Below are 22,447 nucleotides of genomic sequence, written 5' to 3'. Positions count from 1 at the left end.
CTCCTCTGTGCCTCTCTTTTCCTCCTCTGTGCCTCTCTTTTCCTCCTCTGTGCCTCTCTTTTCCTCCTCTGTGCCCCCTTTTCCTCCTCTGTGCCCCCTTTTCCTCCTCTGTGCCTCTCTTTTCCTCCTCTGTGCCCCTCTTTTCCTCCTCTGTGCCTCTCTTTTCCTCCTCTGTGCCTCTCTTTTCCTCCTCTGTACCTCTCTTTTCCTCCTCTGTGCCTCTCTTTTCCTCCTCTGTGCCTCTCTTTTCCTCCTCTGTCCCTCTCTTTTCCTCCTCTGTCCCTCTCTTTTCCTCCTCTGTGCCTCTCAGTTTCTTTCCTTACCTTTTGTCAGCTTCTTTCTTTTCTTCTCTTCTCTTCTGTCTTCTCTTCTTTCTTCTTCTTTGGTCTTGTCAGGCTGCGGCGCTCCTCACTGACTGACTGCCGGGCGTGACTTGATGACGTCACACCCGACAGTCAGTGTGAATGGAGAAGACAGGAGAGGAGGGACGCGGCGCCGCGGTCACGTGAGTATTGATTTTTTTTTTTTTTTTTTTATTTCTTATAGCTCCCCCCACCAACGCCCCCCCCCCCCCTCCCCCTACCCCGCGGGAATTTTTTTTTTAGAAAAATAAAAATACGCAAAATACAAAAAAATAAAATAAAAAAAAAAAATGACAAAAAATAGCAGCAAGGGCCCGGCCCGGGCCCCCTGGCATGGCCGGGCCCGGGTAAAATGTACCCGCTCCCCCCCCCTCTCGGCGGCCCTGGTTACAATGCACTGTTATCTTTGTAGCATAGAGTAGGAGAGTGTAGGGACATCCTCCAACTCCAGGGGGAGCTCTCGCATGATTCTAATTTGTTCATTTATATATTTATACATGTTCCTGGTTTATGATATCACCTATGCTAGTAATTAATTAGCAGCCTCCTGAGGCTGATTGTCAGCCCTGTCCTCCTCCTTTCTGATTTGTCCATCAAAGTATTTAAGGCAGTGAGGACTGGGCCTCACTGCCGGTTATAGCGTTCTGTTCCCAGTATTGCTGCCTGCTTCTCTGCTGTGTTGGTGTTTAACCTCAGATTGTTCTCTCATGTATGACATCTGCCTGTACCCGGATTCTGAATATTCGCCTGTGGCCCCGATCTTCTGTCTGTACCCGGATTCTGAATATTTGCCTGTGGCACTGATCTTCTGCCTGTACCCGATTCTGAATATTTGCCTGTGGCCCTTATCCAGCTAGCACCTGTCATCTCCACCTGTGCTCGGCCACTCTGCAGATCTCCGGCCGGTCCCTACTCTGTGTATTACCTCCTGTTCCTGTGCGCCGCAGTGTGGACATAAACTTGTACTACACTGAGTGTAAGACCTGGGGGCATCCGAGTATCTGTGAGCATAACCAGTCTCTACGGGAAAGGCGGCTGCTATAGGTGAAGACCTCTTCCGCTAGTTCTACAAGTTTATGATGCACTGGTGGCCATAACAGGAAAGACAGCTTTCCAAATGGCTTAGCTCTAGCGAGAGCTGGTTTCAGGGTTCCCTGGTGTGAATGGAGAGAGATGGTGAGTTCCATACCTGAAGCCCAGTTATGGTCTTCTGGCCTAAAAGGGTGTTTCAGTCTGCAGTGGGCCTTTCTTACTACCTGGGGAAAGAGACAGGAAGATGATAAGACAACTGATGTGTCTGTATATTAGACACTATAAGCTTAGAGAGGGACAATATTGCTAGAGCCAGGCAGGCTAGGATTTAGTTTGTTGATATAGCATTATCTTCTAGGCAAGTATGATATAAATGCACTTACCCTTATGGGCAACATGGGGGCACACTGGTTAGTACTGCAGCCTCATAACTGTGGGTCATGGGTTTCATTCCATCCAGGGCCCTCCCTGTGTTTGCATATACAGTGTTATTTATGCTGTTATCATGCAGGCACTCGAATATTATGTACGTGTGTGTATAGTATGTAGCAATGTTACGTACACAATTAGCTTTTCTTTTGATTTAAGTGTACTTGGAAATGTGAAAACAAGTGTCACACAAACAATCAAGTCTTTTCCCTTCTGTACTTGGAGTCAGACAGATAAGCATTCACTATTTTATTGCTAGGTGGACATTTTCTATTATTCACATGCGGGGTGTTGTGTGAAAGTATATAGAACTGAGGGATGAATTAAGCCAGAGGGGAAAATAAAAGCTGAGATTTGTACATAATGGTGTGGTTCACTGAGGGTTAACAAAACAAGAAGGTGTGGTGATAACCAGGGATAGTGTCATAAGGGGAGGAACAGAGGAATAGGTTAAAAGAACTGGGAGGAGTTGGAATAACTCTCTTGGCTCCAGGACAAGCATCCCTCCCTTCCATTCCCAACTCCTGAATCCAGTTCGCTCTCTGGTTGAGATGTCTCGTTACCTTCTGTTTTAAATATGCAAAGCCAATAGGTTAGGCCAACCTGGAGTGCAGGCCGTGGTATTGGTATGGGTGCGGATTAAGCCATGGAGATAGGTTGAGCCAACATGGAGCTCGGGTGGTGGTATGGTACCAGTGTGCTGGGGTAGCCCCGAAAGTAGGTTGGGCCAACCTGGAGTGCAGGCCGTGGGACAATACGAAGCTGGTTAAGCCCTGGAGGTAGGTTGGGCCGACCTGGAGCACTGGCCCTGGTATTGGTACGGGAGCTGGGTAAGCCCTGGAGGTAGGTTGGGCCGACCTGGAGCACTGGCCCTGGATTTGGTACGGGTGCTGGGTAAGCCCCAGAGGTAGGTTGGGCCGGACTGGAGCACTGGTCATGGTATTTGTACGAGTGCTGATTAAGCCCCGGAGGTAAGTTGGGCCGACCTGGAGCGCTGGGCCTGGTATTGGTACGGGTGCTGGTTAAGCCCCGGAGGTATGTTGGGCAAACCAAGAGAGCGGGCCTTGGTTTCACTCATTGGTGCAGCTTTAACATGGGAGGGGAACACTGTACAGGATAAACAAGGTGGGTGAAGCGCACATTCATAGTAGCAGGCTTTGGTAACCCATTCCCTTCAAAGAGACGACTTAGGTGTGGTGCAAATACAGCTCCTCTGGGCTGGCTGCAGAGTGTTACATTTAGCCCAGAGGGGTACTGTTTCCAGGGCGCCTGGGGGCTGGTTGTCCTGTTAACAGACAAATGCTAAAGGCGCTTACAGATAGACAAGGCGGAGTACAGTGTTCTCCCGCCACCATAATAGCAGTTATTTAAATAAAAATAAAAAAAGAGTTTAATTTGCCAACAAAGTCGGTATGGTGACTTTTATTATAGCACATAAGGTTTAAGGTTAGAGCAGAAGGTCTGATGTTATGTCATCAACCGTTAAGCATTTTATTAACTATCCATTTCTATATGCATCTGTGGACGAGAGAATTGATAGAGTAACAACGGTTCATTGATGAGTCATCAATCATTTATATCTGGCACGTAGCTTTGATTATATAGTGACAATTTTCTGAGCGAATACTTCACATACTATATATATATAAAGCAGCAGATAGATTAAAACGTGGCGCTCAAACACAGAATATGTGAGTAAAAATTAATAAATATCCAATATAGGAAAACACTTTCTTCATAAGATAAGGCAGCCTCCCTCCTAGATTACGGATGGTACTCCGATAATGAATAAATCAATATATACACAGATAGGAGGATGAAATGGCGCCAATATAGGTAGTGTTAGCTGGTAACAATCACCCAGACAGTCAATAATTGCTGATATGCAGAGTATGAATCTTAGCAAGCTGGTACAGTCATTATTCAACAGCTTCCAGATACTCCAACTATATACCGAAATGCAGACAGAGAGAAACAAAAGATGTAGTTGCAAAGGCACCCGTGATGTATAGTAAATAATAGGTGGCAGCGTACCAAGTAGATATAAATAAACAGCTTATCTGTGTCAGAATAATCTGAACGTAGTCTCCAAACAGCCAAGTGAGTCAGGAACCGATGTGTAAACTGCTTGTGAAGATATATTATATCTGGATCATCAACCACAGCAAATTCACTGCTTGCAAACTCCACTCAGCCGATATTTTAAAGAGAAAAGAGCCATATAGTGTAGTACTTTTAAACGATTTAATCGGCATGTATCATAATAAAATCAAACTCACAATATATATATATTATAAAGGCTTATCTGTAATCCTGTAGTACAAGGGATACTGCTACACAGTGTGGATATCTGGACACTCCATGAAGTGAACACCGATGGACTCCATACAGAAGTACTCAAAGGGAAAACTCTCACAGACCAGGTGGGCAGCAGAGCAATATATATATATTATAAAAGCTTATCTGTAATCCTGTAGTACAAGGGATACTGCTACACAGTGTGGATATCTGGACACTCCATGAAGTGAACACCAATGGACTCCATACAGAAGTACTCAAAGGGAAAACTCTCACAGACCAGGTGGGCAGCAGAGCCTTCAATATACCAGGAATAGATAGTGGGAAACAACCTCAACGAGTTTCGTCATGTAAAGACTTCATCAGGAGGAGTATTTTAGACCAGCACTCAGTGCTGTCTTATATAGCGATGGCGGGCGCCATTTTGCGCATGCGCAGTGCAGCGCTTTTTCGCGCATGCGCAGATTGGACCTTTGAATCGGCGCTTGCACTGTATGTGCAAGGGGGTACTGTACAAGCCTGAAAAAGTCAGGTATTAGGCCAGGGGGAGTGGAGAGAAAGGATTATAAGGTTTCCTATAGTCAGGGCTTATATATTACTAGAGTATAGGAAGGGCAGATAATTATACTGCAGTGGATAGCGGTGGCCATCTTTAGCAAGGGCAAAAGAGCTGAGGATAATGAGTCCTGCTAGTATGTAGCCCATAAGTGCACACATGGGGATGTGTCCTAAAGACTACAAAGCCCACACACGAGCCAATCTACAAAATCTGTAGTATATATAATAAAAATGCACAGTAAAAATAAAAATGCACAATGAAATTAAAATAAACACCAGAATAATTGCTACTAAATATTGCAGAGTATATATATATCACACTAAAATAAAGGCAATCAATGGACAGATTATAAAAGATAAATAATTATATGCTGCATAAGAGGTTAATCTATGTAAGCAAGTAGTATATAAACATATAGAAGTAGATAGAGTTGCAACGATAATCCATAGGACACATAATAAAAATGTGTAATAAAAAATAATAATTAAATAAAATATAAATCAATAAAATGAGATATAATTAAGGGAATAACAGTATATCAGTAGATGAATACATATAGGGAATATAAATAATATGTCAATGTAGTGACAATGCTTAATATACAAATATTTAATACCACAGTTATTGTTATATATGTAAAACCTCTAAAAACCTAGAGGTAGAGAGTTATAGATCTGGGACAAGGGGATATTAGAGAAAGGGTGCAATCTCATAACCTTCATTAAGCCCATAAGGGCTCAGTGTGTTTAGCTGAAAAATCCAGAACATTTCTCTCTGGGATAGTTTGCCTTGAATGTCACCTCCTCTAGGTCCTAATTGGATGTGTTCAATGGCTTTAAAAGAAATAAACCGTGGGTCCGAGTTATGTTTGGTGAGAAAGTGTCTGGAAACTGAATGACTCTCAACTTTGTTCTTTATATTACGTATATGTTCTTGTATTCTCAATTTGAGTGGGCGTTTAGTTTTGCCCACATATTTAAGTCCACACGTACATTCTAATAAATAGATTACGGAAGTTGTAGTACAATTAATAAAGTGTTTGATATTAAATTTGTTGCTATTATCATGGTCATAGAACACCTTACGGTATTTATGTGCAAATTGGCAGACATTGCAATGATTGCATTTGTTGAACCCACTAGGGGCAGGGAGTATCGTTCTAATGGTATCTTTATTGTCCTTCAGCATACTGGGGGCTAAAATATCTTTAAGGTTCCTATTTTTTCTAAAGATAATTTCGGGTTTATCAGGTAAAATATTTTTCAATACCGGGTCCATTTTAAGGATGCCCCAGTGTTTAGTGATGGAAGTTCTAAATCTTTTTTCACCGCAGTTGTAATTGGTAATGAAAGGGATTTTATCAATCTTATCAGGCTTATTTTTGTATTGTAATAGGCTGTCTCTTTCTACCTGCTGAATTTTGATATTTGCTTCACTGATGAGTGAGTCGGGATAACCCCGATTTTTGAATCTTTCGGCATAGATGGATAATTGTTCTTGACATTGCGATTCATTGCTGCAGTTTCTTTTGATCCTGTAGAATTGCGAATAAGGGATATTGTTTTTCCATCCTTTGACATGACCACTATTGTAATGAAGATAGCTGTTTGTATCAACAGTTTTAATGTAGTTCTTGGTTTCAACTCTGGTATCTAAACCTGATAGTACTAGATCTAGGAACTCGATGGTTTGAGTGTTATAGTTGGCAGTGAATTTTAGATTATAGTTGTTGGAGCTGATATATGATAAAAAGTTTTTGATGGAGAGCTCATCACCTTCCCATACTATTAAGATATCATCGATGTATCTTTTGTAAATCTTAATGTGTTTGGAATAGGGATTCGGGTTCAGGACACATTCTTCCTCCCAGCATCCCATCACTAGATTTGCAAAACTTGGAGCAAAAATCGTGCCCATAGCGGTCCCACAGGTTTGGAGGTAATAATTGTTCAAGAATTTAAAGTAATTATGGGTTAGAGTGAATAAAATGAGGTCACAGATGAAGTTTCTGTGTTCCGGAGTAAGTGTAGAGTCTTGATCCAAAAATTTCTTGCAAGCTTGAATGCCAGTTTGGTGTTCTAAGGCTGTATACAATGACTGAACATCTATGGTTAGCCAAATATATCTAGGACACCATTCAAAATTCTTAAAGATGTTCAAAACACTTGTGGTGTCTTTGAGATATGATTTTAGTCCAAGAACGTATTTCTTAAGGAAAATATCCACGTATTCGGAAGTGTGTGCAGTAAGAGAGTCTATACCCGCCACAATCGGTCTGCCTGGCGGTTTCTCTAAGTTTTTATGTATCTTGGGGAGGTGATAGAAAATGGGAATAACCGGGTTAGAAACCATTAAGTACTGGTATTCCTGTTTAGTGATGGTGTTATTGTGTAGCCCTTTAGTGAGAATGGTTCTAAGGGCTGAAATGAAATCTGTAGTTGGGTCCTTAGAGAGAACCATGTATGAATTAGTATCATCAAGAAGTCTAAGGGATTCTTCTACATAGTCTGTTCTGTTAAGAATAACTACCCCCCCCCCCCCCCTTTATCTGCTTGTTTAATGACTATGGATTTATTGTCTTGTAGTCTTTTCATAGCAGTGGTTTCCGGTTTGGACAGATTATGACTGATCCTGTCACTGTGATTTTTATGACACAAGTCTTTCACCAGCAGCTCATGAAATAGGTCTATATGACTACTCCTCGATTCAAGTGGATAGAATTTAGATGTAGGCTTGAGACCTGATTTAGAAGCATTCTCATAATTGGATATGATACAGGTTTCTCTTCTAGCAAAATGTCGTTTCAAGGTCAACTTCCTAGTGTACTTGCTTATATCAATAAAGATTTGAAATTTATTTGGTTTCTGAACCGGGGCAAAGGTTAATCCTTTACTAAGTAAGTTAAATTCTGATTTATCCATGGTATGTGTGGACAGATTAAAGATACCATTTGCTTTCAGAAGGTCATTCGGAATTAAATGGGGTTTCTTCTTTGTTTCTTTATTGCCCCCTCTCTTACCTCTCCTTCTGTATACCTGCGTTTCATTGGTGAGGCAAGCCGAATATTTTCCCTTATGGGTTTTCGGTGAGACCCTCTTTCGTAGGGTATGTGTGCTGGGGACAAAAAATCATCGCTATCACTAGCGTCAGTGTGAATCTATTTCTAATGGATATATTCTCAGGGTGAAGTACTCTGGTAGGCGAACTACGTCGTGATATGGTGGATGTCTTATTTCGATGTGTAGTATGCCATTTATTAGTGTGATCTGGATCAGAATATTGTTTAGATGTATAGCGCAAGTTTTGTTTGCTCCATTGTTTAATGTTGTTGCTTTCATAATCATGTTTATCTCTGTAAAACTTCCTCTCTTTAATTTTAATGATATCTGATTCTATTCTATCTAGTTTCTTATTGAGTACTTGTTCATTAATAACGTAGTCTTCTTGATGTTTAAAAGGTTCTAATAGTTTATCCTTATCAGCAAGACTCTCCTCTATTTTGTGGAACATTTTTCTTTTTTCCTGTACAATGATTTTAATCAATTTCATTGAACAGTCATGTAAGATATGATCCCATTCCTTCATGAACTCTGGGTTGTCTAGCCCAAATGTGGGGTTCTTATTTATACGTAAACCTCTGGGAATTCGATCAGTTTGGACATATTGTTCTAGCCCTTTAATATCCCACCATAATCTCGTTTCTTTGGTTAGGAGTTTCTCCACGTCCCAGAAAAGGTTGTCTAGATCAGTGTCAGGATCTGAGACAAACTTGTTATCACTGAAAACCTTGTACTACAACTTCCGTAATCTATTTATTAGAATGTACGTGTGGACTTAAATATGTGGGCAAAACTAAACGCCCACTCAAATTGAGAATACAAGAACATATACGTAATATAAAGAACAAAGTTGAGAGTCATTCAGTTTCCAGACACTTTCTCACCAAACATAACTCGGACCCACGGTTTATTTCTTTTAAAGCCATTGAACACATCCAATTAGGACCTAGAGGAGGTGACATTCAAGGCAAACTATCCCAGAGAGAAATGTTCTGGATTTTTCAGCTAAACACACTGAGCCCTTATGGGCTTAATGAAGGTTATGAGATTGCACCCTTTCTCTAATATCCCCTTGTCCCAGATCTATAACTCTCTACCTCTAGGTTTTTAGAGGTTTTACATATATAACAATAACTGTGGTATTAAATATTTGTATATTAAGCATTGTCACTACATTGACATATTATTTATATTCCCTATATGTATTCATCTACTGATATACTGTTATTCCCTTAATTATATCTCATTTTATTGATTTATATTTTATTTAATTATTATTTTTTATTACACATTTTTATTATGTGTCCTATGGATTATCGTTGCAACTCTATCTACTTCTATATGTTTATATACTACTTGCTTACATAGATTAACCTCTTATGCAGCATATAATTATTTATCTTTTATAATCTGTCCATTGATTGCCTTTATTTTAGTGTGATATATATATACTCTGCAATATTTAGTAGCAATAATTCTGGTGTTTATTTTAATTTCATTGTGCATTTTTATTTTTACTGTGCATTTTTATTATATATACTACAGATTTTGTAGATTGGCTCGTGTGTGGGCTTTGTAGTCTTTAGGACACATCCCCATGTGTGCACTTATGGGCTACATACTAGCAGGACTCATTATCCTCAGCTCTTTTGCCCTTGCTAAAGATGGCCACCGCTATCCACTGCAGTATAATTATCTGCCCTTCCTATACTCTAGTAATATATAAGCCCTGACTATAGGAAACCTTATAATCCTTTCTCTCCACTCCCCCTGGCCTAATACCTGACTTTTTCAGGCTTGTACAGTACCCCCTTGCACATACAGTGCAAGCGCCGATTCAAAGGTCCAATCTGCGCATGCGCGAAAAAGCGCTGCACTGCGCATGCGCAAAATGGCGCCCGCCATCGCTATATAAGACAGCACTGAGTGCTGGTCTAAAATACTCCTCCTGATGAAGTCTTTACATGACGAAACGCGTTGAGGTTGTTTCCCACTATCTATTCCTGGTATATTGAAGGCTCTGCTGCCCACCTGGTCTGTGAGAGTTTTCCCTTTGAGTACTTCTGTATGGAGTCCATCGGTGTTCACTTCATGGAGTGTCCAGATATCCACACTGTGTAGCAGTATCCCTTGTACTACAGGATTACAGATAAGCTTTTATAATATATATATATTGTGAGTTTGATTTTATTATGATACATGCCGATTAAATCGTTTAAAAGTACTACACTATATGGCTCTTTTCTCTTTAAAATATCGGCTGAGTGGAGTTTGCAAGCAGTGAATTTGCTGTGGTTGATGATCCAGATATAATATATCTTCACAAGCAGTTTACACATTGGTTCCTGACTCACTTGGCTGTTTGGAGACTACGTTCAGATTATTCTGACACAGATAAGCTGTTTATTTATATCTACTTGGTACGCTGCCACCTATTATTTACTATACATCACGGGTGCCTTTGCAACTACATCTTTTGTTTCTCTCTGTCTGCATTTCGGTATATAGTTGGAGTATCTGGAAGCTGTTGAATAATGACTGTACCAGCTTGCTAAGATTCATACTCTGCATATCAGCAATTATTGACTGTCTGGGTGATTGTTACCAGCTAACACTACCTATATTGGCGCCATTTCATCCTCCTATCTGTGTATACTATATATATATATATATATATATATATATATATATATATATATATATATATATATATATATATATATATATATATTTATATATACACACACACTCACACACGTATATGTGTGTGTGGTACGGAACTGAGAATGTAAGCTCAGCACAGTCACAGGGGGTATATTTTCTAAACCTGCGGGTTTGAAAAAGTGGACATGTTGCCTACAGTAACCAATCAGATTCTAGTTATCATTTATTTAGTCCATTCTACAAAATCGAAGCTAGAATCTGATTGGCTGCTATAGGCAACATCTCCACTTTTTCAAACCCTGCAGTTTAGTGAATATACACCAAAATGTCTCTATGGTCACCTCTTCTACACTATTACATAACACAAACTAGGAGTATAGAAAATAGACAATAAAAACAGCAGTGACAAATGGCACTGATTATTCCCCTTTGCATCTCTTCGTAAATGGCTTAATAACTCTTTCCTGTGGTTAAAACGTTTCATCTCATGTATTCACCCTCTGCTATAAATATGTCGAAAGATGAATCTGGAGTGTTTTCTAGCAATTGAGTTAATGGCTCCTAATTATACCAAAAAGGTTCCAGTATCTCTCTATCTCGGGGTAAGCGGGCACTTCTGCTTGGCTTACTGAAGCACAACCTGTTTGTGAGCCAGTCGGAGAAGAGTTTGATGTCCTATTAGCTGGAATGTTTTTGTATGCGGCTTGTAGTCTCTGTGTGTTTGTACATGAGTTTCCAACGAACCGGCTGTCACAGAGTTCCGGAGCTTTTCTATATCTGAATTTCATATGTAATATATTTTCTCTCCTTTAAAGAAACAGCTCAGTATGTTGATCAGCATTGTGCAAGTATTGTCTCTAAGTAAACAGAACCTTGTATATTTTATTTAGTAAAAATACCCACATTGAATTCTGTATGAATCTATCATTTATTATAATATACCTTTATTACTGGTTGTCAAAGAGGTCATCAACACAAATGCCTTGTGGTGAATCGTGTGCTTTGAGCAGCATGTATTAAAGCTTAAAATGAAAGGAATCATTATAGTATTTATCTGCTTCAGTATGTGACAGATTGGACATAACATTCAGCGATAATAACATGCCTTAGGATGTAATGACTCCTACGTCAGTACTTTGTCATTTTTCCTTAAGTGGGGTGTCATGACCTTGAGGTAAATAAGGACTGTAATGGTGGATAGGTGACAATTGTTTATGTCACCAAATGCTATAGTAAATATTGTTGAAGACTGCAGTAATAATATGGGACTGTACACTGTGTTATACCCTGTATTTCAGTTCAGCTGCATAACTCCAGGTACACCTAATGGGCATATTTATTATTAAAGCACCGATCCCAGCAATAAGTATTTTTCATGAAAAATCTGTTTTGACGCAATTTAAGAAAAAATGATAGCCAGGGAAGCTGAGCAATACTGGCATGTAGCGGTATGGATCATTTTACCACTTTGCCAGGGCCTCTGTAATGGTGCACATGTTGGGACCTTGCTAGCTGGTTCTCGCAGCGTAACTGAAAGCTCAGATTTTGGGCTAGTTTTAAATAAAAATTACACAATTAGAGTAAATTTATCTTAAAAAATGAAACTATATGTAAATATATATAGAATATATATATATATTATATATATATATATATATATATATATATAAATTTTATTCTGAGAATAATTATTTTTTAAATAATTTTGATTACACACATTATAATGTTATCATTGGCGGAAACTCGATAATGTGTTGGGCGTACTTCCCAAAATGCAATGCGGGGCGTGGGGCGTGGCTATGTCACACTGGGGCGTGACCATGTTAAGATGGGGTGTGGGCCACATCATGATGGCGGTATTGGCCACACCCCCATAGGTCTGTTTAGTGCTGTAAATTGCTAGGCTGCCCATTATAAATATCTCCCTTCCCCCAGCATTCTCACCGCAGGGCAAACATGTCCCTGGGCAGGACAGAGTCCTAAATTCGAAGACTGTGCTGCTGAAATCGGTACAGTTTCGGAGCTATGCTAAAAAAAAAGCCCTATCGCTTGTAAAATGTGGCTTTTTTTCTAACTTTTGATACATTTTCCCCATGGACAATGCAGCTACACAAATTCTGACAAAGTAATCTATTGGAAAAGGGAAAAACTGTTACTTATATAATCATGTTTATGTCCAACAGTGGATCTACTTGTACAGCTATTTGTATGAATGGGATGTTGTTTTACATCTTGTATAAAAAAAACTCCAAAATTCCCTAATATAAAACTAATCCCAATAGCACAGGGAACCTGCCTGCACTCGCCGTGTCTGTGGAATCTTGCTTATATCAGCAGACAAAATAAAAGTCTGCTGACTTCAAAGGTGACAAGCCCAACAGTAGGCATGCCACAGTACCTGCACGGCTCATTAATTTTATTGACAGACACAGTCAGCCTGGGGGGGGGGAAGTCCCACTGTTGCCTCTAGTGCCTGTATCCTGTTATCTTTCAGGACTTCCTGAGGGTCGGTAAACACTTTCTGCCTAGTGAAAGCCCACCAGCACCGTGTATGGAGACAGGACCGAGGCCAGGTGATCTGGTGGTGAGAGTTCTGGCCCACCTGCGGGTCGCAGGATAGAGACAAAGGGCACGCCAGCTGCTTAAACACAGGTTTGAATGAGAATGGAAGAGAGCAGCGGGTTAAAGCAATTTGTCACTTCTGACATCGGGGATGACGGATGACATAGAAAGCTGTGTTCACTGTCCCTTAGTATTGTCAGCTTAGTGTGTAGAACAGGGAAACATCCCTACATGCAGGAACATAATTATCAGTCACCAGGTAAATAGTTTTTGGGAGGGGGATACCGGTGTTATATAACGACTCACCGCTCTGAGCTGTGGAGCTAAAAGCCAGAATAGGTCTCCACTGTGCATTATTATTATAGTTTATATATATTTATATAACGCCACCAGTTGCATGGTGTTCTACAGAGAATAATTTGTAATTGTAATTTGCATCAATCCCTGACCCATTGGAGCTTACTTTCTAAATTCCCTAACACACACACAGGGTTAATTTTGTCAGAAGCCAATTAACCTACCAGTATGTTTTTGGAGTGTGGAAATCGGGAGCACCCGGAGGAAACCCACGCAAACACGGGGAGAACATATAAACTCCACACAGATAAGGCCATGGTCGGGAAACAAACTCATGACCCCAGTGCTGTAAGGCAGAAGTGCTAACCACTGAGCCACCACTGAAGAGTAGGGGGCCTCTGGAGGGGACCAGCATCGTCAGCCTCCCCCCTCTCAATGCCGGGTCCCATAGCAGCCACTGTGGCCCCTCTGTATGCATGTTTTGATAACCCAGAGACATCACACTGTTTAGGGCTTATTGAAGCAAACCTCTCAGCTAACAGGAGCATTGATCCTGGCTCCTGCACGTCTCTTCTATTGACATGAGCAGTCGTATAAACTGCAGATTAGTGCAGCGGGGGATCCAGAGAGGGGTAATCTGGGAAATTGCCCCCCCCCCCCCCCCCCCCTAGCAGCACACTGCCTACATCTAACTGGTGGCAGAGATGTTATAAACACAATCAGAGTGACCGGGTAGCATCATCTGCCTGATTTTAAGCCACCAAATCCAAGTGGAGGCGGGGGTGGGCCCACCAATCAGAGTAAATGAGATTCGGGGCTGTGCTAAACCCACCCCCCCTTAAAAAAAAGTCTAGTTCCCCCCTGTGGATCAGAGCAATAGGCCAAAAACTTGTGTTGTGCTTGTATTTTTCTCTGCCCCTTTGCTAACACTTCAGCTTGTCTGTACAAGCAGCCACCAGGATCACTGATTACAGTATTTTTAAAGCAGTTTATTCCCAATATGTTCCCATTGGAATGTGGCTTGAGCAAAATCTGTTCAAACACTCATATGAATGAGCCTTCAATGTGCCGGTAAGTAACAGAGTAATGGACTATTACTATACATAGAAGAAACATGGTCACTATCCTCACTGTGATTATTGAACCATAAAATACAGAATAGTGGCTCTGGGGGTATTTATAAAGCATGGGTTGGGTCCCATCTTTCCCTATTTTAAACAGTTCAACCCTGACTCTAGAGGACTGTCCAGTTGTCCTGAAAGTCAGGACCTTGTCGTAATAACAGGACAGTGGACAGGTGTGTCCTGCCACTGGTGGGTATAACACTACAGTGGAGGGGGCTTGGTAGTTGCCTGTGATTTCAGAAGCAATAGGCAAGCACCCCAATGTGACATGGTTAACACCCAGCGTAACAAAGTCACACCCCCTGAGGGCCTGCCTAGCGCTTAGCATCCTATTGTTCCATCCTGCGGTTCCACAATCATGTAAGCACCTTTATATGACCCTGCTTTTGTATGCAGATTGACATAGAGTGATCATTTTGGTGCATTTATATACTTCACAATGCTGCTTGTCTTTCTCTTGACGCATTATACTAGGATTTGTTGTGGATCACATAAGGAAAGCAGCAGCAACAAATCTGTGGATTGTTTCATGCAGACATGTTCACTTGTCCGTATTACATAAGTCCGTCATATTGATCCAACAGTGCGTTTCTCTTCTGCCCCAAGATTTCAAGGCAAGAAATGAGAAACAACCTTGGATTTGGTCATAAGAAGAAGAGTAGAGGATGAGGACCTCAGTGAGGTGGACACAATTTGCTGATTGAGAAGAGTTGAACATCCTGATGAATTTTTGTGTTTAAAAACAGCTCATAGAGTTCAGTTCACCTTAGGACACTACATTGACTCAATTTCTACTGTTGATGACAAATTGAAATAAGAACTAGCAAAGACCATTGGAAACTTTGGCTTGAATTCAAGCTACTTCTCAACTCATCACAAGAAGGAGGAGGAAAATACATTTTCAGCTGGATGTTTCTTGTGGTTGATATACTCTGATGCTAAAATAGGGATTTATTGCAAATATGGTTTAAAGACCCCACGCTGGCCTAGGCAAGAAACTGATTTGGGGATCGCTCCACCTCCATCTCCGCTTGTCTCTCATCCGTTCCAGCGATCTCCTCCTAGTCAGCTGGCTCTGAGTCCCAGTTTTCAGATCTGAGAAGGCGCAAAAGTCCGATGGCTGGAGATATATATATTAGTTTTAGCATAGGTGCTTGTTAATTATACAGGCACCACTTTAAATACCCAAGAGCACCTCTTACACTTGTACAGCTGTTACAATCCCCTATTTAATTTGAACTGAAGTTTCAGGGGAATGAGGTGGGCAGTCGTCTTGGGATTGACCCCAGACTCCAGCGATCAGACAGCTCGTAGCCCCCTCCCCCCATACTTAAAATAGAAATAGACAACCCAATAAAAATCAATGATATATTCAAATAAAGGACTGTTTTAAAAGACTGTGCCTGTGGATATAAGAAATACATGTATTTAATACTATACTACAACAATCACTATCTAATATATAAATGTCTAGTGGCGTGTGTTAGTCTGTCTGTGTGTGGAAAAAATAAACCAAGCTGCAGCGCCACCTGCTGGGCAGAGTTATACACTGACCTACTAAATTCTTAGTGTGTGTGGAAAAAAAAAAATCAGAAAGGGCTGAAATTTGGTATACTAAGATGTTTTTAATTTGTTAATTTAATTTGTTAATTGTTAAAAGTGTTTATAAAGATTTAAAAAAAATATATATATATTTCTTGAAGGAGAAGTGACAGTTAGGAGTGGTTGGTGGTTGCCGGGGGTGACAGTGGGGAGTGGTTGAGGCCTGGGCTATGGCCCAAATGCATGACAAGAACCTTTTTAACACCTTAAGTAGCTTGATTTGACTAGAATGCATGAGTATCATGCACGGGTTAACTTGTATATATATATATATATCTAGATAAATACACACATATATATATATATATATATATATATATATATATATATATATATATATACAAGATATATTGAGAAATAATATATAATGCAAATCAGTGAATCTAAATGCTGCCAATAAGTAGTTTTGCACTTCATTATAGATCACTGTTGGTCTCTTTAGATGACGATTCTTTGAGTTGCTCCATAGCAATTTATCTCATATGCTGACAGAACTGTATAGTTCGCAAAATCCAATAAGGAACAAGTCATTCCAAAAGAACTCAATCATACAAGGCAATATGTGTTAGAGCCTGAGTCATAAGGTAAAGGAACATAGATTTAGCAGTATATACTTGCACAAATGTCCTGGGTCTTCAATACCTTCAGATCTGTCTGGCTCCTGACTGAGTAAGTAATGATTTCCAGCATACTGTGAATACAGAACCTTAATCTTAGTAAGTGGACTCCTGTCATCCTAGTCCTCACCGATTCATTATCTATGAACATCAATCTTTGAAGTTTAAATAAAATACCAGCAGCAATTAGGTATCTTAATAAAATGCGGCATCACCCTACGCGTTTCATAGTCCAAAATGTTTGCAATAGAGTAATGTTGTATATGACTCTCCGCTGGCTAGAACTGTATATACTGCCAGCAATCAGTTAGACTCTATAACTGATGTACGAACTAGTTCAATCAAGGGAAACTGAATATGTTTGAAAAATGTATATTCAAGAAGGTAGTCATGAAACTGCTATTACATCTCATGCATCCTTTAAACTGTAATAAAATGTCTTACATTGTTTTAATATTAAAACATGCAGCTAAGTTACAATGGTCAGATTAATAGATGTTGCATGAGCCAATATACTTCCTAATGGAACAATATACTCTCGCTTCTGAAGTGGCGGTCATATGATGATTATCAATAATATGTTTGAAAAAATATAAATATACAAAAAAAATAAAAATGTTATAACACTTAAAGTATCCATTAGACTTTAATACAGATGTATTATATGGTTTTAAATAAAAATAATCAGGTCCGCCATAGCAGTCAAGTGATCTCTGCAGATCGTTCATTGAAGTAGCGTAAAACCATAAATCTTAAACAAATCCCCTTATGAGGGCAAAGGATGGTTGGCATGGACAGGGCCGCCTACAGAAAAAATCGGGCCCAGTACGGGCCCCCGTGCCACCCGGGCCCCCCCCCATGAGCGCCCCCTCCTCCCCCCATGAGCAACACATACTTACCTGGGGCCCGCCGCTGGTCTCCGCTATTCTGTCTTCAGCCTGGCTGTCACCGTGACAGCCAGGCACCAGGATCCGATCGCAGGGGTAGAGGATTCATTCCCCCTGCGATCATGTGCTCTGCCTGTGACAGATCACATGATCGCAGGGGGAATGATTCCTCCACCCCTGCGATCGGATCCTGGCTGTCACAGTGACAGCCAGGCTGAAGACAGAATAGCGGAGACCAGCGGCGGGCCCCAGGTAAGTCTTTGCCGAGCTGTTGTACCGGGCCCCCTGGTGAGTCCGGGCCCGGTACAACAGTACCCCCCCGTACCCCCCTGATGGCGGCCCTGGGCCTAGATATTTCATCCACAGCGCTGTGCATTGGTGGCTGGTCCGTGGGGAAGGGTCAACCACCAGATGCCAGAGCCCCAGTGGGGCCGGACCGCTTTATGCTGGAAACACACTGGGTGGAAAGAAGTGAATGCTTGAACTAGTTTGTTGACCAAATAGAAAAAAATGTTCAGTGAAAAGGTACCATTATTCAGAGCCAAGACCTTTCAAAGTGCCGTAGATGTTAAGTTGGTAGTAGCATTGCACTGACAGCTGTCTGTATTTGCATTGTGTCTTCTACTTATCTGGTTGCAGCATGGTGGCTCAGTGGTTAGCACTTCTGCCTCACAGCGCTGGGGTCATGAGTTTAATTCCTGACCATGGCCTTATCTGTGTGGAGTTTGTATGTTCTCCCCAAGTTTGCGTGGGTTTCCTCCGGGTGCTCCGGTTTCCTCCCACACTCCAAAAACATACTATTAACTTAATAGGCTGCTATCAAAAATTGACACTAGTCTCTCTGTCTGTGTGTCTGTGTGTGTATGTTAGAGAATTTAGACTGTAAGCTCCAATGTCCAATGGGGCAGGGACTGAAGTGAATGAGTTCTCTGTACAGTGCTGTGGAATCAGTGGCGCTAAATAAATAAATGGTGATAATCATGATGAATATCCCAATTTTTAATACCAGAAGAGTACTATTCGAGTTCAATCTACACACTTTTGTTGGATACAAATATAGGATTTGCAAACCAGGTTTTCAGCTGAAATTTCATCTTTTGAACTCACTTGATTGCTGGCAAAAATTACCATTGGACTTATAGTGATCTGAGAAATGCTAAACGTGGACTGCAATCTAGACTGCGATCAAAGGTTCTGTTCTGGAAAGAATAGTGGTTATGGTCGGCCAATTTTATGCCTATCCCAAGTTCATGGCAGAATAGTGATCAAGATGTGTATTCGTTAGCAAACTCCCTTCTGAAGACTCTTCTAACATTTTCGATCACAGTTGCATTAGTCAAAATTAGCTTTTTTTTTACATTAAAAATGTGGCTGGGAAACCAAATGGGTCAGTAAAGAATGACCAGTTGGACTCTTCTACATACCCATCTGGAAACTGCAGAAGACTTGGACAAGGTGAAGGTCACTTTGCGGACTGTGAACACTGAAGCTCGGATTTTGTGTCATAAAATTTTACAAGTTGCATTTTGTGATTTATGTGTCTGTCATCTGTGATTATATTGTTCTTATTATTGCTATTTATTCCTGTCAGAATTAGATTTAGAGTGCAATTCTAATTTTTATTAATTTTCTATTTTTTTATTGTTGAATATTCCATTTTATGTCATTATTAGAACTATTTGTAACTCTTGTTACCATTTCAGGCAGAATGAGTGCTACCCCAGCTTGCAGAGCACATCTTGTCCAAAAAGTGGGAGTACTCATAAAGATTTACACGATCCTGCAGGACGAGGGTGTTCTAAAATAGGCTTAGTACATGAAGGACATGTTGGAGCAATTGTGAACAGATGCAGACTGGCACAGATGTATATACACCCGAGAAAGCCGGATAATTTGCAGGTGGGCAGTAGCAGGTGCAAATAGTGGACAATGGTGATGTCTCCGGCACTAGGAAACCACTTGTCATTGGCTGACTGACGTCAGTTCTTTATTTGTCACTTGGATGCCTAAGGTTTAGTCTAGGGGTGTAAACACTCAACTTTTATGTCCAGATTTTTTTTTTTTGTATGTAAATTGCACCCATTTTGCGGCCAACCCTATCGGGGCCATAATGTACTAAGGGGAAATCACTTTACCTTGCCCAAGACACAAAACACCTAGTTACCTCTCTGTGTTTGTTTTACAATGCAATATCAATTAAATCACTAAACCCCCCCCCCCTCAAGCAAAAGTCTAGATGCGTCCTTGTAGATATGTTAGTGGGTGTTGGTAGAAGTGGTGGGGGTGGTGATGTAAGTGGGGCCCCATGCAGATATCTAACCAGGGCCCAGAGGACTTAAAGCCATGGCTTGGACCATGGAGGTGACATCATAATATGATCTCTAATGAGAATTACGTTGGTTCATCCCATTATGGGCCTGATTCACAATTCTGGGATGGTGCCAAACGTTTCTTTGAACAGGATGGGGATCTTTTTCTTGGACGCAGACAATGGTTGAAGTGGAAATTTAGAAGTGGCGGTATGGAACATGTAAGTGGATAGAGTTTTTCAACCAAGCTGTAGGAGAAGTGGTGGTATGGCGTACCATCATAAATCGTCCCACTTTGACCACTGGACACAGATAGTTTCAGTGAAATGCTGACTTAGAGGGAGGTCTGGGGGACCCAATAATGAGACTATTTTAGGTAACTTTCTCAAGCATCAAGTTTAAGGGTCAACAGAATGCACAAAGAGTGAGCTCTGCCCTAATGTAAGTTACTGTAAACTTTTGACCACTGGGCTTCAATAAAGGGCCCTTGTAGCTCTACTTATGGGGGAAGTAAATAGGTCATTTTTGGATGAGTTCTCCTTTAATTTCGAAAATATTGATTTTCCATAGTTTGTGGTCAGGATGGATAGGACATCATTTCAGTTGCCTTCACAGCATATGACCAGGGCAATACCTGTCTTGATGGCAACATTTATCGAAAGAACTGAGCAGGACTTCACACAATCCATCCATATAATATGTATCTGAATTCAATTAGCCTCTATGTTATGTCAGGTGCTATCAACAGAAAAGCCACAAGTTTGATCTTGTTTCTTTCTTCTAAGCACTTCTCTAACTATGTATTTATTTGCAGTGGTGCTTTCTCTTACCCACTGCTGAGAATAAACAATAAACCAAAAGCGACCTTTAACTTTACTACACAGTGGCTGCTGTACATATGATGAGTTATGTCCAGTCATGCGCAGCCAACCTCTCACTTACCACCTGTTGGTGGCAACAGAGCAGACAGAAAGGTCAGCAATCTCATTCTATATAGAGGACAGGCTTCGCTGCCTCTACCTGGTCAGAATCATGAACTTTCAGTTGTCTAGGTCAAGATTCATAAAATGATAACGATTCGGAATTTCCAAACATGCACGAAGGTTGAGACTGATCACGTGAGGTCAGATCCTCCTGGAGAACATTGAAGACTTTAGAGGACCCTGCTAGTTCATAGTAGTAATGCAGAATATTTAACTTGATTCAAAGCCTTTCTTCTTGTTGAATGAATATAATATACATTGTGAAATGTCTGTTCTCAGGGGCCTACAGAATGCACATGCATAAGCATTACTGGTGGATATTACATTAGGGGTCTCATCATTTTAAACAAAAAAAAACCAGGGACACCCATGTGACCTGACGTTATCTCAGGCCGTAAAATTCACCCCACAACGCCTTGGAAAAGTTGGTTTGATAACATAAGCATTTTGAGTTAAATACTGCAGGGAGAAAAAGAGGATTGATACAGTAAAAGCCAGACGTGGTTGCACTGAATATATTACATAAAACACTTACACATGAGCGATGAAACTTGCTATATAGTTTTTGCTAGAAGGTCATGAAACTCAAGTTATGTTTTTTCAATTAATTCTATGTGAAGCCGTTGACTGTGATACAGCCTTCCTAAGTGGACTGAGTGCGTTAGGCTGTCACTGGCCTTGTCGTCTCCATTCAGCATCCCTCCCGCATCACATTCTGCCCCTGAAAGCCCCCTATCTCTATAATGGTTCTGAAACCAGGGGCCCTCACATAAACAATGCCTCCGACTTCTAAAAAAGTTCAGTCATGTTTCATGATAAGCTATAGGACACTGAGCCACTTAGCACACTGTGGTGTGTGCCCCTACTTCAGAAAGTATTAAGGAAAGCTGTTGGCACAGAAGGTGAACACAAACATGTTTCATGACAATACTAACTGCATGCTCCCAGGGCCATCTTAAGAACATTATGGGCCCCCGGGCAAAACAGTGCACTGGGGCCCCTACCTACACAACCACTCACAGGAGTTGTTATAAGGCCCATTATAAGTTGTTACAAGTTATAACAACTTCTAATGGGCCAAAGAGAATAATATATAATGCCTCTCATTAAGTTAACTTTTCTGCTTTTCTCACAAAATACTACTAGGGTCTGTCTTATGGTGCTAACATGCCCAAGAGAGCTGTAACCAAAACTAATAGTCAAACGTTGGCTTTCAGTCTCTAAACTATGCTTGAAAAATGGCAGAATCTGATTGGTCACCATGGGTTACAGTACATTTGTTATTGAACACGCCCCACTGAATAAGAATAAGCTGTGTTCAATCGCATGTTCTAATTAAAAATATTTTTTTCTTTTCTCCTAGTACAACTGTGTTTTTTTTTTATAAAGTCAGCAAATCCTTATCGGCAGTTTCCATGGAAGGGAGAAGGGGATATAAGAGATATGTCTGCATACGATCACAAATTATCTAAAGCCTCCACACAAGGCCTGGGAAATGAACCAGACCTTTAGCACCATCCCTTGTGCTCAGGCTCCACGAACATCTTCCCACATCTCCACAGAGGTGACTGCACAAGCTCCAAGTAATCACCCGCTGGGAGCCACATATGTAAGTCCTGCCCTTTGCACTATGAGAAGTTATTCCTGGCAGAGTCTGCATGTG

This window comes from Mixophyes fleayi, chromosome 7 (genome assembly GCF_038048845.1).
Source record: "Mixophyes fleayi isolate aMixFle1 chromosome 7, aMixFle1.hap1, whole genome shotgun sequence".
Taxonomy (NCBI): Eukaryota; Metazoa; Chordata; class Amphibia; order Anura; family Limnodynastidae; genus Mixophyes; species Mixophyes fleayi.
This window is presented reverse-complemented; position numbering follows the sequence as displayed.